The sequence below is a fragment of the Podarcis liolepis genome (genome assembly GCF_965112155.1).
Source record: "Podarcis liolepis genome assembly, chromosome: 13".
Lineage (NCBI taxonomy): Eukaryota > Metazoa > Chordata > Lepidosauria > Squamata > Lacertidae > Podarcis > Podarcis liolepis.
In genome coordinates, this window is record NC_139573.1 from 53123957 (window position 1) to 53139677 (window position 15721).

At 44.3% G+C, this 15721-nt stretch overlaps 1 protein-coding gene and 1 pseudogene across 15 annotated transcripts in view; one reads left to right on the forward strand and one right to left on the reverse strand.

The window, feature by feature from the left end:
* FHOD3 (formin homology 2 domain containing 3) overlaps window positions 1–15721 on the forward strand; it is a 369691-nt gene that overhangs the window by 41616 nt on the left and 312354 nt on the right. The window lies entirely within an intron of this gene.
* On the reverse strand, window positions 11022–11864 carry LOC310692563 (electron transfer flavoprotein subunit beta-like; annotated as a pseudogene). Its single transcript has 2 exons — window positions 11614–11864; window positions 11022–11366 (listed from the first exon to the last, which is right to left on the reverse strand). The product of its transcript is annotated as an electron transfer flavoprotein subunit beta-like (transcript).

Below are 15721 nucleotides of genomic sequence, written 5' to 3' on the forward strand. Positions count from 1 at the left end.
GTAACCTGAGTGTCCTGTCACCTGGCTGGTTCTTCCTTTCCCCCTGCCCATGAGTCACTTCCAGGAGACAAAGGGGAGTTTGCAGTTTCCTGTCCCCAGAGGGAAGATCTGATCATTGTCCTTTGTTTCAGTCCATGCTGAATCCACTACCATATGCAAGTTCTTTGTCATTTTGATTGTCTTCTGTCTGGGATTATCAGGGCTGACATAGCAACTGGGCAGGGCTCCTGTGGATGTGCTGGGATGGTGAAGGGATTATGGCTGACCAGAACCAAGCCACCCCCCTTTGATAGTCCTTGTCATATGGAGTAAAATAAAAATGGAACAGTGCAAATCCGATGTATGGTTGATTTTCTATGAATTTATAACAGAAATGTGGCGTATGTAGTGTGTGAGTGTAAGTGTGTGTGAAGTTTGTGCAAACAGAATGATTGGGGTGGGGGGTTCCTGCTACAGAGGAAAGGTGAGCTGGTGAGTCATTCTGCTCAAAGGAAAGCCTGTGGCCACTGTCCTTTGCCTTGTTGTCAAAAAATGAAATAAAAATGAAATCCTCCTCCCTTAACACACACGCACACAGTCTCTGAACATGTGCAAGTATGCATGAAGCATGCAGACATTGAGAATACGTGGCTGTGATAAGCTTAGGCAGGGTGCCTGGAGACTTGCTTGGCCTCTGAGTGGGGGGGACGGGACATGACGAAAGCACTTTTTATTTTTTATAAAATGTTTATTAAGATTTTACACAAAAGAAAAACAGTGTGATGAAATAATACAAAAGAAAAACAGTGTGATAAAAAAAAACAGACATTCAAAAAAATAAAAAAGAAGAAAAAAGAAAGAAAGAAATGTATCTTAAAAAAGAAATAATCCATTTTTCAATATCTTTAGGTTCATTTGCTTGTTTCCTTGACCTCCTCACACCTCCCCTTTTTGTATTCCCGTTTACAAAGTCCTTTCAGCAAATCCTTACCCTCTTTCGTTTATCTTTACTCTATATTCTTAACCTATTATAACTATAAATTCTCATCCAAATAACTATCTATATTTACATATTCTTATAAGCCTTAATACCAAAACCACTTATTTTCAGTCCAACATCACTTTAACATTCATTAATTTTACAGTATTTCTGCAAATAGTCTTTGAATTTCTTCCAATCTTCTTCCACCATTTCTTCTCCCTGGTCTCGGATTCTGCCAGTCATTTCTGCCAATTCCATATAGTCCATCATCTTCATTTGCCATTCTTCCAGAGTGGGTAAATCTTGTGTCTGACGAAAGCATTTTTTAAACTAAAGCTTTCCTGTTGACTCAGCTACTGCTGTCTCTGGACAAGGCTAGCTTAGCCATAGTCATCTCTTCTCTCTCTGGTAACATCAGGGCTGGACTACTGCAGTGCACTTTATGTGGGACTGCCTTTGAAAGCTGTTCAGAAGCTTGAGGTAAATACAGTGGTACCTTGGGTTACAGACGCTTCAGGTTACAAACACTTCATGTTACAGACTCTGCTAACTCAGAAATATTACCTTGGGTTAAGAACTTTGCTTCGGGATGAGAACAGAAATCGTGCTCCGGCGGCGCAGTGGCAGCAGGAGGCCCCATTAGCTAAAGTGGTACCTCAGGTTAAGAACAGTTTCAGGTTAAGAACGGACCTCCAGAATGAATTAAGTTCTTAACCCAAGGTACCACTGTAAATCAAATAACATCAATTACTGCACTGCCCATGCTGAGTATAACCTATAAAGATCTAAGCCAGGCATGGCCAAACTTGGCCCTCCAGCTGTTTTGGGACTACAACTCCCATCATCCCTAACTAACAGGACCAGTGCTCAGGGATGATGGGAATTGTAGTCCCAAAACAGCTGGAGGGCCACGTTTGGCCATGTTTGCCCTCAGCCAAAGACAGTAAAGGTGTTGCCAGTTCCCTCTTTTAAATCAATTTTAATCCAATCTAGCGGTGATCCCTGGTGGAAAAAGAGGCTCTGTGCACCAGTCACTGCCAATGAAAGGGGCCTCTTCTCTTTGACTTCACAACCCTAAGGGGGTTGGAACAAGCTTGCTTTCTCCCGCTCCGGAGGGTAGGACTCAAACCAATGGATCCAAGTTACAAGAAAGGTGATTCTGACTAAACATCAGGAATAACTTTCTGACAACAAGAACTGTTAGTGGATTATGCTAAGTTTTCCACTGTCCAATGAGCTTGAAAAGACCTGGTGAACTTTTTTGACTATGCTTCTCTGAGGTAGCTATCCATTTCACCAATAACACATTCATAAGTTTGGTGTGTGCTCTCCAGGTAACAAGGGCAACAGTTGTAATAGTAACAGAAACAGTGCAATGCTCTTGGGCATACCTGTTATTTAGCCAGCTGCAGTACCAAATAGACTGCTGCATATAATTTAACCATTAACGCAAGAAAAATACTGCTCCAAGTCACTGAATGTTAAAATATATCCATCCCATTGAAATGCAAATATGCAAAGAGGTACATATGATAAGTGACATATGTATTAAAGAATAAGATGCTAATGTTAATATGATTTTCTACAAATTGGCTACAAACTGCCTGAAGTTTATGGTGATAACTGAGAACTGAGTGCATGTAGAAAAAGTTCTGTAAGGTAAAGGGACCCCTGACCGACTCTGGGGTTGCGGCGCTCATCTCGCTTTATTGGCCGAGGGAGCCGGCGTACAGCTTCCGGGTCATGTGGCCAGCATGACTAAGCCACTCCTGGCGAACCAGAGCAGCGCACTGAATGTGACCTATTAAATAGGACCAAAGAGAGATATTCCCAGCAGTCACCACTTCCCCCATTCCCCTATCCCAAATCATGAAATTCCCTCCATTAAAAATTAGCAAAATTCAAAGTCTGATCGGAGTTGCTTGTTTGTGCTGCCTTTTGAAGGGCAAGGTTAAGTTGAACAGCAAAACAAAGTTTGATTGACTATGACTGAATGTTATTCTGCTTTTATTTGGCTGTTGTTTTTTCTACCTGCTCTGAGGCTTTGGTGTGGGCAGGTCTTTAGAATAAATGTTTCCTTGAAGTTAGTTTTGCCAGTTCCTTTCTGCAGCAGAAAGAATAGGTAGTATCCAACTAAGACATACTCTTGAGTAGACCAGTTGAATTCAATGGACTTGGTCATGCCCATTGATTCAGTTCGTCTGATGGCTTAGCTGGAGAACACCCCCCCCCCGATTGATATTCGTTTATTTTTACTTTAGTCAAAGGCTTTTGCAAGAAATTATTTGACATCTAGTTTAATTCTGCTGCGAATGAAAGAAAGAAATAGATGTCAGAAAACATAGAAAGTGTTTCTGTTCTATAAAGACATGATCATATTTGCCCTTTCCTTTAGCAGCTTGTTTACAGGAGTCACGATGTTCCCCTCCCTTAGCCTGATTAGCATCAGAGAAGAGGTGCTAAGGAACACTGAAATTTATTAAATTGGCTCCATAGCTCACCTTAACTAGAAATCCCATTGGGCATATGTACTCCTAGCAGCACAGAAACAACACTTGTCCCAAATACTTCATGTACCTATTCTTTCTCAAGCCAAGTAGACATTTGCTCTTGAAGTGTTGGGATTCAGCCTCCAGATTTTTGGCAGAATTTGCTGATCCACAGACTTAAGTGCAGAAGGCTTTTTCTTGTACAGTAGAACCTCGGGTTACAGGCGCTTCAGGTTACAGACGCTTCAGGTTACAGACTCCGCTAACCCAGAAATAATACCTCGGGTTAAGAACTTTGCTTCAGGAAGAGAACAGAACCTGTGTGGTGGCAGCGGGAGGCCCCATTAGCTAAAGTGGTACCTCAGGTTAAAAACAGTTTCAGGTTAAGAACGGACCTCCAGAACGAATTAAGTTCTTAACCCGAGGTACCACTGTATAGTGTCCCCTTCCCACCCGCTCCTCAGAAGCACTTTTCATCCATCTCCTGCAATTTCTTCTCCCATTTTCCTTTCACACGCCAACTTGTACCCCTGCCAAACAGCCAGTTCCTTTCTTTCCTCCTTTTTTCTGTTCATTCATTCCTCCTATAGCAAGGTTCTTCTCTTACCCCCTTCCTTTCTGTTTATTTATATATTAATTGATTGATTGATTAATTAATTGAAATATTGACCTTTTATTTCAATTTCTAATTTCCCAACAATGCCTACCTGGGCACTTTCCCCTTAGAGACCTTCCTTCCCTGCTCCCTCTCTGAATTTCTTTGTCTTCTGGCCACCTTTACTCAGCATGCAAGGAATTGCTGGTGCTACAGTTGGTGCAACCAAATGACTGTGGCTGGAGGGTGGGGCAGGCAAGGGAGGAGGCACTGGACTGGCTGCAGCACTGAGGTCCACTTGAAAGTGGCCCAAGGTCCACTGGTTGAGAAACACAGCTCTAGTGGTAGCCAAATATGATGCCTTGAACCTGTTTGGGGGGGGATATATCCCTAAGCTACAGAGCTGCTTTGGCTTCACTCATGCATAGCGGAGAAAGTCAGCGCCAAAGGCAGGAATTTTGTAGTGTTGTATATTGCCTTCCCTACGTCCTTTGAAAATGTGCTTGAAATCCTGACGTACAGAGAGGTACCTTAGTTGCGGAAACACTCTGCGTATTTATCTTCATAGGGAGGGAGTAGTTCTGTTTGTAAAGAGATTATTCATTGATATTCAAGATTTGGAGTCTAAATTACTATTGTGTTTTGATAGTATGCATGATTAAGTATTTATATGAATGAGCCCTTAATCTGTAAAGCACTTTACGGCTGGAAACAAGCCATAAAAGTCCTAACATGTAGGCATTAATTTGATAACTACTCAAGTTTAAAAAAAACACACACCAAAAACTCGCACCTATAAATTTTGAGAGTGTAGTTAAATTTTATGTAAGTTGGTGTTTTGTAGGTGAGGGCATTTGGCTTTAGAGTTAGCTTTTTGTGGCATGTTGGTTATTTTTCTTTGACAGATATTTAATATGGGAGACTAATTAGGGGAAGTTTATGCCTCAGAACTCTCGCACTGCTGTAAAAACCTAAGATGTAAAGTGTTCCAAATCTGGGGCTTGGAGTTGATGAAGCCATGCTTTCTAGCATTTCTGTGCAGCTACAGGAGACCTTTAAGAGGTGCTGTTGACAACAGTGCAAATCACCAGAGGTTTAACAAAAGTTCCCGCTGCTTTGGCAGGGTGCTTTCTTTAAGGCTCAGCTGGGCAGATGCAGTTTAAAAAACTTGCGAGGAAGCCTTTTTATTCTCCCTCCTCAGCTCAGGGCCTCTAAGCCTTCGGTGGTGAATGGAATTCCTAAGTGGAGGAGTGGGAAGTGTCCTTTTTGACATTTAGGGCGAAATCCTGCATGCATGACAAGGAGTAAAAATCAGGGATAAGAGCCAGGGATATGCATTAAGCTGTTTGGACATAGTCTTGAGAATAGTTTGTCATCCCTCTTCCACTCAGTTTAGAAAAATAACACAAACACCCATCCACAAAAGGAAGGACTGGAAGGATATACAGTGGTACCTCGGGTTACATATGCTTCATTAGATCGTATGCAGATTTGATGCTCCTTCAGTAGGTTTGGAGATTTGTAGAGGAAAGGCTGAATTCGAAAGCTTGTTGGGAATTGACAAGCCAAAAATGGTGTAGTGCGATTGGCCAAAAAGATGAGAGACAGCTGTACATAAATACATGAAGAAGCAGAATAAAGACATGAATTTCCAGATCTTGAGAGAAGTATGGAAATTTGTGTTTGGGAGGGTTCAGACTTCTCCATTATAACATCGCGTGAAGAGAAGGCTACAAAAATGGCAATCTAATAGCATCAGACTCTATGGAATGGCAAAATGGCAACCACGTCAGGAATGAAGAGCTAAAGGAAATATTAGTGATGGAACCATTGTTGTGGCTGTTGAGTTACGTACACAGACAGGAAGGCATAAAGAAATACCAAACACAGATTTTGTATGTAATAACAACAACCAGGATACTTCATGCCACAACATGGAAACAGAAAAAGGGAAACGAGAAGGTGAGGAAAAATTGGGAGCAGTGCAGGCTCTCTTGCTAAGTGTGTGTGTGTGTTGTGCATATGACATATGACACTCAGAAGGGTGGCTAACCCTCAGTGTGGCCTGCAGGCTGAAAAATATTTATTTAAAAGGTTCTGGAATTTCACTCGCCCCACCTCCAGGCAGAGTTTAGGCTGTACGTTTTATGGTGGAAACAAAGAACTCAATGCATGTGTGGCATTTTGGAGGTGTCTCTAGAATGCTAGGACACGGGTGGCGCTGTGGTCTAAACCACTGAGCCTCTTGGGCTTGCCGATCAGAAGGTTGGTGGTTCAAATCCCCGCAATGGAGTGAGCTCCCATTGCTCTGTCCCAGCTCCTGCCAACCTAGCAGTTCAAAACCACGGCAGTGTAAGTAGATAAACAGGTACTGCTCCGGCGGGAAGGTAAACGGCGTTTCTGTGCGCTGCTCTGGTTTCGGTGTTCCGTTGCACCAGAAGTGGCTTAGTCATGCTGGCCACATGACCTGGAAAAACTGTCTGCGGACAAACACCTGCTCCCTCGGCCTGTAAAGTGAAATGAGTACCGCAACCCTAGAGTCGTTTGTGACTGGACTTAACTGTTAGGGGTCCTTTAGCTTTACCTTTTAATGGAATGATTGTGGGCTCCTTGAGACTATGGATCATTGAGTGCTGCCCAGTTAGCCATGTCTTAATCTGGTTTTGGTAATTTTGGTTTGACTTCACCCCCAAAGTCACGCTCTTCCACTGTCTCCCAAGGCAGACGGATGCCAAGCACCACCACTGCAGACCACAGGATTCATCCATCAGCAGTCAGCTGCCCTGCAGCTTGGAGATGGAGAAGACTTGCTGAAGTCAATTTTCTTTTACAGTGCCTTTGTTAAGCCACCCTGGACTTCTCTTTCAAAATGGATATAAAATATGAATCAATAAAATGTCCCCAGCCTCTTTTATTACATCTTGTCTCATTCACATGACTCAAGGGCTGGGGTTTTGCCAGACCCAGAATCGTTGCCAGGATTGTAACTTTCCTGCAGAGGAACAGCTCTTGGGTCCAGCAACTGAGGCATTATGTTTAAGATTGTGCTAACTTTCAGGGGCTCCGTGCATGTGACTTTAGGTGGAGCAGAGGGGAAGAGGAGGTCATGCTTCTAAGACGTAGGTTTGCATGCTTGCTGTCGGTTGCCAAGGAAATTATTGTGATATTATCTGTGCATCCAGCGGAGAATAAAATGGTTTGAGGAGGGGAGGGAGTGAAGCCAATTAGCATACAAATGGCTGTTTTTAAGTGCCCACACAAGACAGAAAAGAAAGGCATGGGCAAATGTTTTAGCTCAATCAAGCCTTTCCCCAAGAAAAGGGGTCCTTTAAATTGATTTTAAAATACCAAGGGAAGGAAGCGGCGAGAACAGTATGAACTTCTGCTAAAACTGATCAAATCCTATGCCTGAATATGAGGCAGATGTTTGGTGTTTCGAAACTTTTGGAATGTTCTTTAACACTGCACATTTCAGAATTAGCAAGGGGTTAACGCGGGTGGTGCTGTGGGTTAAACCACAGAGCCTCTTGGGCTTGCCGATCAGAAGGTTGGCGGTTTGAATCCCCGCAAAGGGGTAAGCTCCCGTTGCTCAGTCCCTGCTCCTGCCAACCTAGCAGTTCGAAAGCACGTCAAAGTGCAAGTAGATAAATAGGTACCACTCTGGCGGGAAGGTAAACGGCGTTTCCATGCGCTGCTCTGGTTCGCCAGAAGCGGCTTAGTCCTGCTGGCCACATGACCCGGAAGCTGTACACCGGCTCCCTCGGCCAATAAAGCGAGATGAGCGCCACAACCCCAGAGTCGTCTGCGACTGGACCTAATGGTCAGGGTTCCCTTTACCTTTACCTAAAGTAGGATTGATTCAGCAAGTCAGTAACTGGAGCTGTAACCTGCTAAAGGTGTTTGGAAATTTCGGGTTCATGCTTGCATGAATTAGATTGCTTGGATTGAAGCAAGTTCTGATAGCCTTGTTGGGCTTCCAAAGGTTCCTCAGTTGGAAGATCAGTAATGAAGGGGACACTTCCCAGAAAGAGGGCTTGTCAGCTGCTATTGATGAGTTCACAGGGAGCGATGGCAATATCCAAGAGGCCTTGACCTCTGACCCCACATGGACCGGCACTCAGCCTCCCTGGATTGCCAGGAATCCTCTGCAGCACATGAAGATAGTTAAGGGCCTCCTCAGCAGTTAAATCAATGAGGGGAAGGTTCCCTGAAAGTGGACAGCTGAAAGCATTTAGATGACAATTGTATAAAAACCGAGATCTTCCATTTAAGGAAGCTGCCAGGCCTGATCATTACAGGAAGGATGAAACTGCATGTTTGGGACTTGAGTCCACCTGTATTTTATAAATGGGGTGGTGGTAACCCCTTGATACTTCCCACTGGCTGCTTTTCCTGTTTCTCAGATGGCGCAATGTTGATGCCTTTAAAATGCACGGCGGACTGGCTGCCAGGAGGAGGTTTCATTCATGCAGAGTGCACTAAAATGGGAAACACAGAACAGAGGGGAGAAAAGCAGTGGGTTTTAGGTGTGGGGGGGGAGCAGCTCTGGGTTTCCCTTGTTTGTTGTTGTTCTTTGTTTTTGAATACTGGCAAATAAACCCCCCTCCTCAATTCCCATATGCACATGGGGTTTAAAGGAGGGCCCAGAGAGATGCCTTGAGAGGCCGTGAAAAGACTTCTTAGGACAAACAAAAAAAGGTTCCCTGAAGTTTCCGTTGGCATGGCAACAAGTGTGTTCCTTTTCAGTTGATTTATCTGCCTGTTTTTGCTTTTCGAGGGGGGTGGCGGGGGGGGGGGAGTGTAAGTGGGTGGAGGGGAGAGATGCTCCAAGGCCTCTGTGGTACTTAAATACATGTGGCTGCCATGTGTCTGAGGCAAATGGCTTTGCCCCCCCCCCCAGCTCCTCCTCGCTTCCTTTCTCAAGTGGGTCAGCCTGAAGCTAAAGGACCGCAAAAACGCACACACACACACACACACACACACACACAGCTGGGGCTAATGAGTTAGTTTTATTCAAAGCCAATGTGGAATTTCTATTGTCCTTGCTGAAAGCAGGAAAAAAAGGGGTTTAATTCTCTTCAGGTATCTGGTGAGGGGCAGGCTTCTGCTGCCTTTTGTCCGCACCCCTCCAGTCCCCCCCCCAACCCATTCTGTTTAAAAGGAGCTGCAGAATAGAAGGAAACTAGAACATTTTCTGTTGCTTAGCAGTAAGAGCTGTGTTTTGTGAGGGGGAAACGGGTCACAGATTTTTAGGGTTTTCCCTCCCCAATTTCTTTTTATAGCTGACCAACTGAGAAATCAGCATTATTTTTGCAGAGGTAAAGCCAGGTTACAAGCCCTTGCTTAGAGCTGGCTAGTTTTGCAATTCAAAGAAAACAAGCCTAGGATAAGGAACACTCCAAAATTGACTGTTGAAGGCCACCTTTCCTTGGGTTTCACTAAGCCCTGTGTGACTTTCCCCTGAGCAACCGAACCTTCCATATCTCTGGAAGCATTTTATTTTATTAAAATTTATTACCCACCCTGCAGTCCTGGGGCAGGTTAGACATTACAGCACAGCGTTACAATACAAGATTAAAAGCAGTTTAAAGCAACCTGCAATTACAGAAATAAGATATAGATACCCCTGCTGCCTTTTCCCTGGTAATTGATGGATGCATTAGAGACGACAACTTACTCATGCTTCTAAACTGGATGATAATAACTCTAGGGTCTTTGTTAAAAGGCTGCACCAAAGGAGCTCAATAGCTAGTGGTGATTTCAGATAGTGTTAGTTGATGAACAGCCTTAACGGCAAGGACATTGCTAAGTGGAAAATGCTCTGAATCTCCATCCCCATTGAGCTAAGCAACTGCATCTTTGACCATCTCCACTTTGACTCCAGCCGTACACTGGGGAGGATCCTCCATGCTCACCACCTTCACCCATGGGTGTCAGGGACAGGACAGAGGGGGAATGATGGAGACTGCCTCCCCATCCTGACCCTTCCAGGGAGGAGGAAGAGGAAGACAGGATAGATTTACAACAGGGAATTGAAGGAGGTCACAACTCAGAGGCAGATGAGGGGGAAAGCTGGGAAATCGTGGGGCAGCCGGAACAACACCCAGCTGAGACGTTGTCATTAGAAAGCATTCCAGACCCTCCATCTCCCAGAACCTGGCGAGCCTTAAAAGTAGGAGAACAAAGAGCTCAAAGACAGAGGGCTGTTAGCGGCACCCGTAGAAGTGATGGGTGAGGAAATGGGAGAGATGGGGTAGAGATTCACTTGGGACAACACCATTATCCAAGAGGCTGGGTTCTATAGCCTCTCTCTGTAAAGACTGAAATACAAAAGGATGGTAGGAAACTTTTCCTTGTCTTTATACTTTCCTGGGCAACTAGCTGGGAACCGCTGACAGCATCCTGACAGTGGGGTAAAATCGGCCCTGTTATAATAATTTTAAGGTCTTATATATAAAAAATAGATGTTCATAAATGTACCAAGCAAGCACATACAGATGTGTGGGCCACATGTCTGAAACCCACAGAAAAGTCCAGACACCATTTTCTCTCTCCCAAAATGACCTCAAATATTTCTCTGCTAGGTTGAAGGAAATGGGACATCTCCCCATTGTCTCTTTCACAAATCCTGTCTTAAGGGCACATTTAACATATGAATAGGGTGTGAGCCTGTGACCTGGATTCAGGAATTGAGTAGTTATCATAACAAAAGATTGGCCAGGTAATCCAATCAGGTAACCTGGCAGACATGGGACGTGGGTGGCGCTGTGGGTTAAACCACAGAGCCTAGGGCTTGCCGATCAGAAGGTTGGTGGTTCGAATCCCTGTGACGGGATGAGCTCCCGTTGCTCCTGCCCCTGCTCCTGCCAACCTAGCAGTTCGAAAGCACGTCAAAGTGCAAGTAGATAAATAGGTACCACTCTGGCAGGAAGGTAAACGGCGTTTCTGTGTGTTGCTCTGATTCGCTAGAAGCGGCTTAGTCATGCTGGTCACATGACCCAGAAGCGGTATGTTCAATTTCACGCTCAGCCTTCAGCTAGTCCCCATCCAGAGTCACTTCTGAAGCAAATATCCCCTGAGGCCAGACATGAAATGCTGCGGTCAGCTGCCCTGCCGGGTTACAGTTATTGTCAATGGCTTGTTTGCCCAGAAGCAGAAGATTGATGCCTTCTGCCTTGACCTGCACAGCCAGGATCTTGGAAACCTGGAAGCGGCCGAGGCTGTTGTAGTCTTTGGCAGGGATCTCCACAGGCAGCTCTCGATCAGCCCCCCATGACGAGGGTTGTGCAGATTCTCTCCTGGCACTGCTGTGGACCACAGCCTACAGCATGGGTAGGCAAACTAAGGCCATGGGCCAGATGCGGCCCAATCACCGTCTCAATCCAGCCTGCGGACGGTCCAGGAACCAGTGTGTTTTTACATGAGTAGAATGTGTCCTTTTATTTAAAGTGCATCTCTGGGTTATTTGTGGGGCATAGGAATCTGTTCATTATATTTTTTGAAAGTATAGTCCGGCCCCCCACAAGGTCTGAGGCACAGTAGACCGGCCCCCTGCTGATAAAGTTTGCCGACCACTGGTACAGCATCCGCCTCTGGGGAGACAATCTTCTTTTCCTTGAGCTACACAACTTCCTCCCCAGCAATCTTGCAGAAGGGGATCATGGAGTTCTTGACACCGTCTGTCACCATGCCTGTTTTCTCTGGTTTCACCCACACCTTCACAGTGTAAATAGTGACCACTTCACTCCCACCATTGCCCTTGGCCCGGCCGCTGCCATTGTGCCCCACGCCCAGTCACCCTCTCAGCTTAAGCCTCTCTGCCTTAAGGCCATTAGATCATGTCTTGCCTTGTGGGCCCACAGAGAAGAAGTCCTTGCTCTCTGTTATGCAACAATCCATCGGGCATTTGAAGAGCGGATGGGAAATTCCTAATGGAATTTCTCAGGAACCTCATGCCTGTGAGTCCTGAGTGTAACACTTCGACGACGTATCACAGGTAGAGGAAGAGGCTTTGGAGGAAAAGAACTTTGAAAAACCAAACCTTCCAAGAGGAGAGTCCAGTGTGAAACTACCAGGTTACAACTTATCAAGAAGTGTACAGTGGTGCCTCACAAGACGAAAAGAATCCGTTCTGTGATTCTCTTCGTCTAGCGGTTTTTTCGTCTTGCGAAGCAAGCCCATTGACGGATTAGCGCTATTAGCGGCTTTTAGTGGCTTTTAGCGGCTTATCTGCTGATAGGATCAGCTGGTAAGCGGCTTAGCGGCTTAGAAAAAGGGGGGGAAAGGAAAAAAAACCCCGCAGGAACTCGCAAGACATTGTCGTCTTGCGAAGCAAGCCCATAGGAGATTCATTTTGCGAAGCACCTCCAAAACGGAAAACCATTTCGTCTAGCGAGTTTTCCGTCTTGCGAGGTATTCGTCTTGCAGAGCACCACTGTAATTCATCTGTGGTTGGGAGTGCCTTTAGGCAGTGATATTTTGGAATGAGATACTGAAAATGATCAGCACCATAACTGGGCAAACAATGGTTAAAACATGGGAACTACAGTAATGCTACTTTCACTGTTTAACTTGGAGGCGGGGAATGTAGTATTTAAGGGCTTGATTACATTCGTTGTTAGTCACTGCCAGGCTTGTGATAACACAATAGTGGAAGCACAATAGGACTCCTGCTATAGAGCTCTAGTATGGTAAACTTTGGGAAATTGCCACAGCGGTGTGGCTTAGGCATCAATTCTTAGTTATCAGGAGACAGGTGAAATGGGATGCCTTCTTTTTTCCCCTTCGTGTTTGTTTTTTGTTTTTTTGGTAGAACGGAGTAGTTTTGTTTTTCATGCTAATAAGACAGTATAAAGACACCCAAGCCCAATATGCTACAATTCAGGAAAATTGCAATTCAAGTGTTAGAGGGACCATCAGTTTCCCTCTAAATTAGTTCTGTAACAAGAGAGAATATTACGTTATTTCAGCTATTGTGCCATTGTGGTTTTGGGGTCTTTTATGCAGAGTTTCATTTGCTTTCTGGTGTTTGCTTGATAAATGTAAATAAATGTGGTTCTCAATATGATTTAAAAACAACAACAACGAAGTACAATTATATCATCTCTGCATTGAGGCGCGATAATGGTTTTCTATCCCATGGTAGGGGTTAATTAACTTGGCAGTGTTTGCCAAGTGTTTGCATTAGGGTATTTGCATTATCGTTGATTGCTGGTCTTCTGAATGATCATTGGGCGCATTTTGCATACATTAAGCTTAATTCTCACAGACTCTTGACCAGCCCAAGCCAGCATGGCCAATGTTCAGAGATGAAAGCTTATCCCATGATAAACTTGTTAGTTAGTCTTAAGTGCCTCAAGACTGACTCTTTGTTGTGCAACATATATTTTATGTGCACACATTAAATTCTAGGGATATACCTAATAAGGTATGTGAGGTCTACATTTGGGATAGACAAGACTGAAAAGCTTTTCAAGTTTAAATTTTAAGCTTTTCAAGATTCAATTTAAGGTTGCATTAGAGATCAGAGAGACACTTTCAGAACTTCTGGTTCTTTTACTTGAATAGATCCATATTAAGAAGAGTAATTAATTTACCCCTTCCAAAAGAAAGTTTCTCTTATATTCTTATCACGCCATCAGATCCAGTACTTTGAAACTGGAATACTTACTTAATGATGCAAGAAACAGAAAACATTTCATTCAACTTGAAAGTAAAGCAATTCATTTAAAGTCTGGGAAAGCTGTGGTTTTGTTCACTGTGACACCCAGGGCCCTCCCCATTTTTGTAGTTCTTTGGAAAGGTATAGTCCTTTTAGAAAGCAAGCTTCTTTTCCCCGAATTACACAACCGAATTTGTGGGCAGACGTTCTAATCACCCTAGTGATGGAAGAGTTGTTATCCAATTAGAGGTGCCTTTTTGTCATTACAATTTCAGTTGTTACCCAAGGCTACTGAGGAATTATACAGCTATTTGCCTGGTTATTAGCTGTGGATTCTCTAAGGATCTGGTTTAGTATCCATTCATTTGTTCTAGGTTTGACAGCATTTCTGGTTGGAAGAACAGCCTATCAGTGGCTGGGTAGCTTCAAAATAACTAGCATTTGGTCTTGGTTCAAAAAACATCACAAGCCTGAATTATATGGTTCAAAACCAGCAAAAGAGTCTTGAGTCACCTTAAAGCCTTAACAAACCTCTTAATCTCAGGGGCAAAAGATTCCTACCTTGCCGGAGGTTGGACTAAATGATCCTTGTGGTCCCTTCCAACTCTGCAGTTCCATGAAAAACGTAGTATGGCATAGGCTTTCGCAGGCTGCAGTCCATTTCATCAGATGTGTGAGGAGTACATTGTGGAAGGGGAAGAAGTCAGAGGGGGAAAACCTAAAAAGGAGCAGACATGTCATTTCCCTCTGACCTCAAGCCCCTGCATTCTTCCACCCTCAGCTACGCTTGTCAATTTAGGATTACATTTCATGCATCTGGTGTATTGGACCACAGAAGTCTATACCATAATAAATATATTATTCTATAAGGGGCCACAAAACTCTTAGCGCATTGCAGCAAAAGCAACAAAACCTGGGCCTTTTTATATGGTTTCAGTTGCATCTAGCAACACTACCTGCAAATGCTGGTCAAAAATAAAGGGAGAGAATAGAGAAAGGGTGGTGATCATGATACCCCACTGTCCCCAAGAACTGAAAAAGGGATTACTTCACATGCAGTTTTTGCATGTCTCATTTTTGCATTGTATGCATTGTTACACACCACTGCAATCTCTGAGCGGTGTGAGATTCCATGGGTTCCAGAAGCTCACCCAAGGTTCATGTTTCCTTTTGGAAATGAGACACACCAGGGACTGTGGTTCTTTTATGATATATGGCTTATTTACACATATATACAACTTGAGCCTACGATGGAGGGGTCGGAACCATGGGATGGAAAGCCATCTGGCTTGGCCCCAGCCAGAGCGTCTCCCTTCTCAGCCTTGCCACTGCAGAGATCCATCAGTCATCCTCCTCCGACATGCGTCTGCGACTCATGCTACTGTGCATGCAAGAGCACACATTACTCAGCAGAGTAAACACACAACAGATCAGGCTCAAGGCATGGATACTATACTAAACTACGCATTTATTATACATAAATCAGGACAAAGAAAAACATGGCCTCTGTTCTTGTTGTTCTTCTCAGAGAGAGAGAACACAAAAGCAATGCAGAGCGGATGTCCTGCTCACGGGACTTCAGCAATCTGTGCTGGAATGTGAACAGACATGTGACATGTAACAATCCCACATATCTGCAGCAAGGGTGGAGTGGAATTCCCACAACATTAACACCCCAAGAGGACCTTGCTTCCCTCATTGCTGCAACCTTGGATTAAAAGAGAAATCAAACATTGCTGCGTCTCTCTCAGTTCCCAGATTGATGCTAGGTCACATTTTACTCTCTGCTCTAAACTCTGGCTATGCCTTTCTAATTATCTAAGAGTTGAGGAAGGGCCCCCACCCACCAGCCATCTCCCACAGAGCCCCTTTACTTTGTTCCCCTTAATGGCCCTTCACCCAGGCGATTGCCTCATTAGGAAGGCGATCAATTTTTACACTTGCTAGAGCCACAAAACTGGTTTGGTCAGAAGCTATGGTGATGCTAAAGAAAAATGTGCATAATCCAATATTTA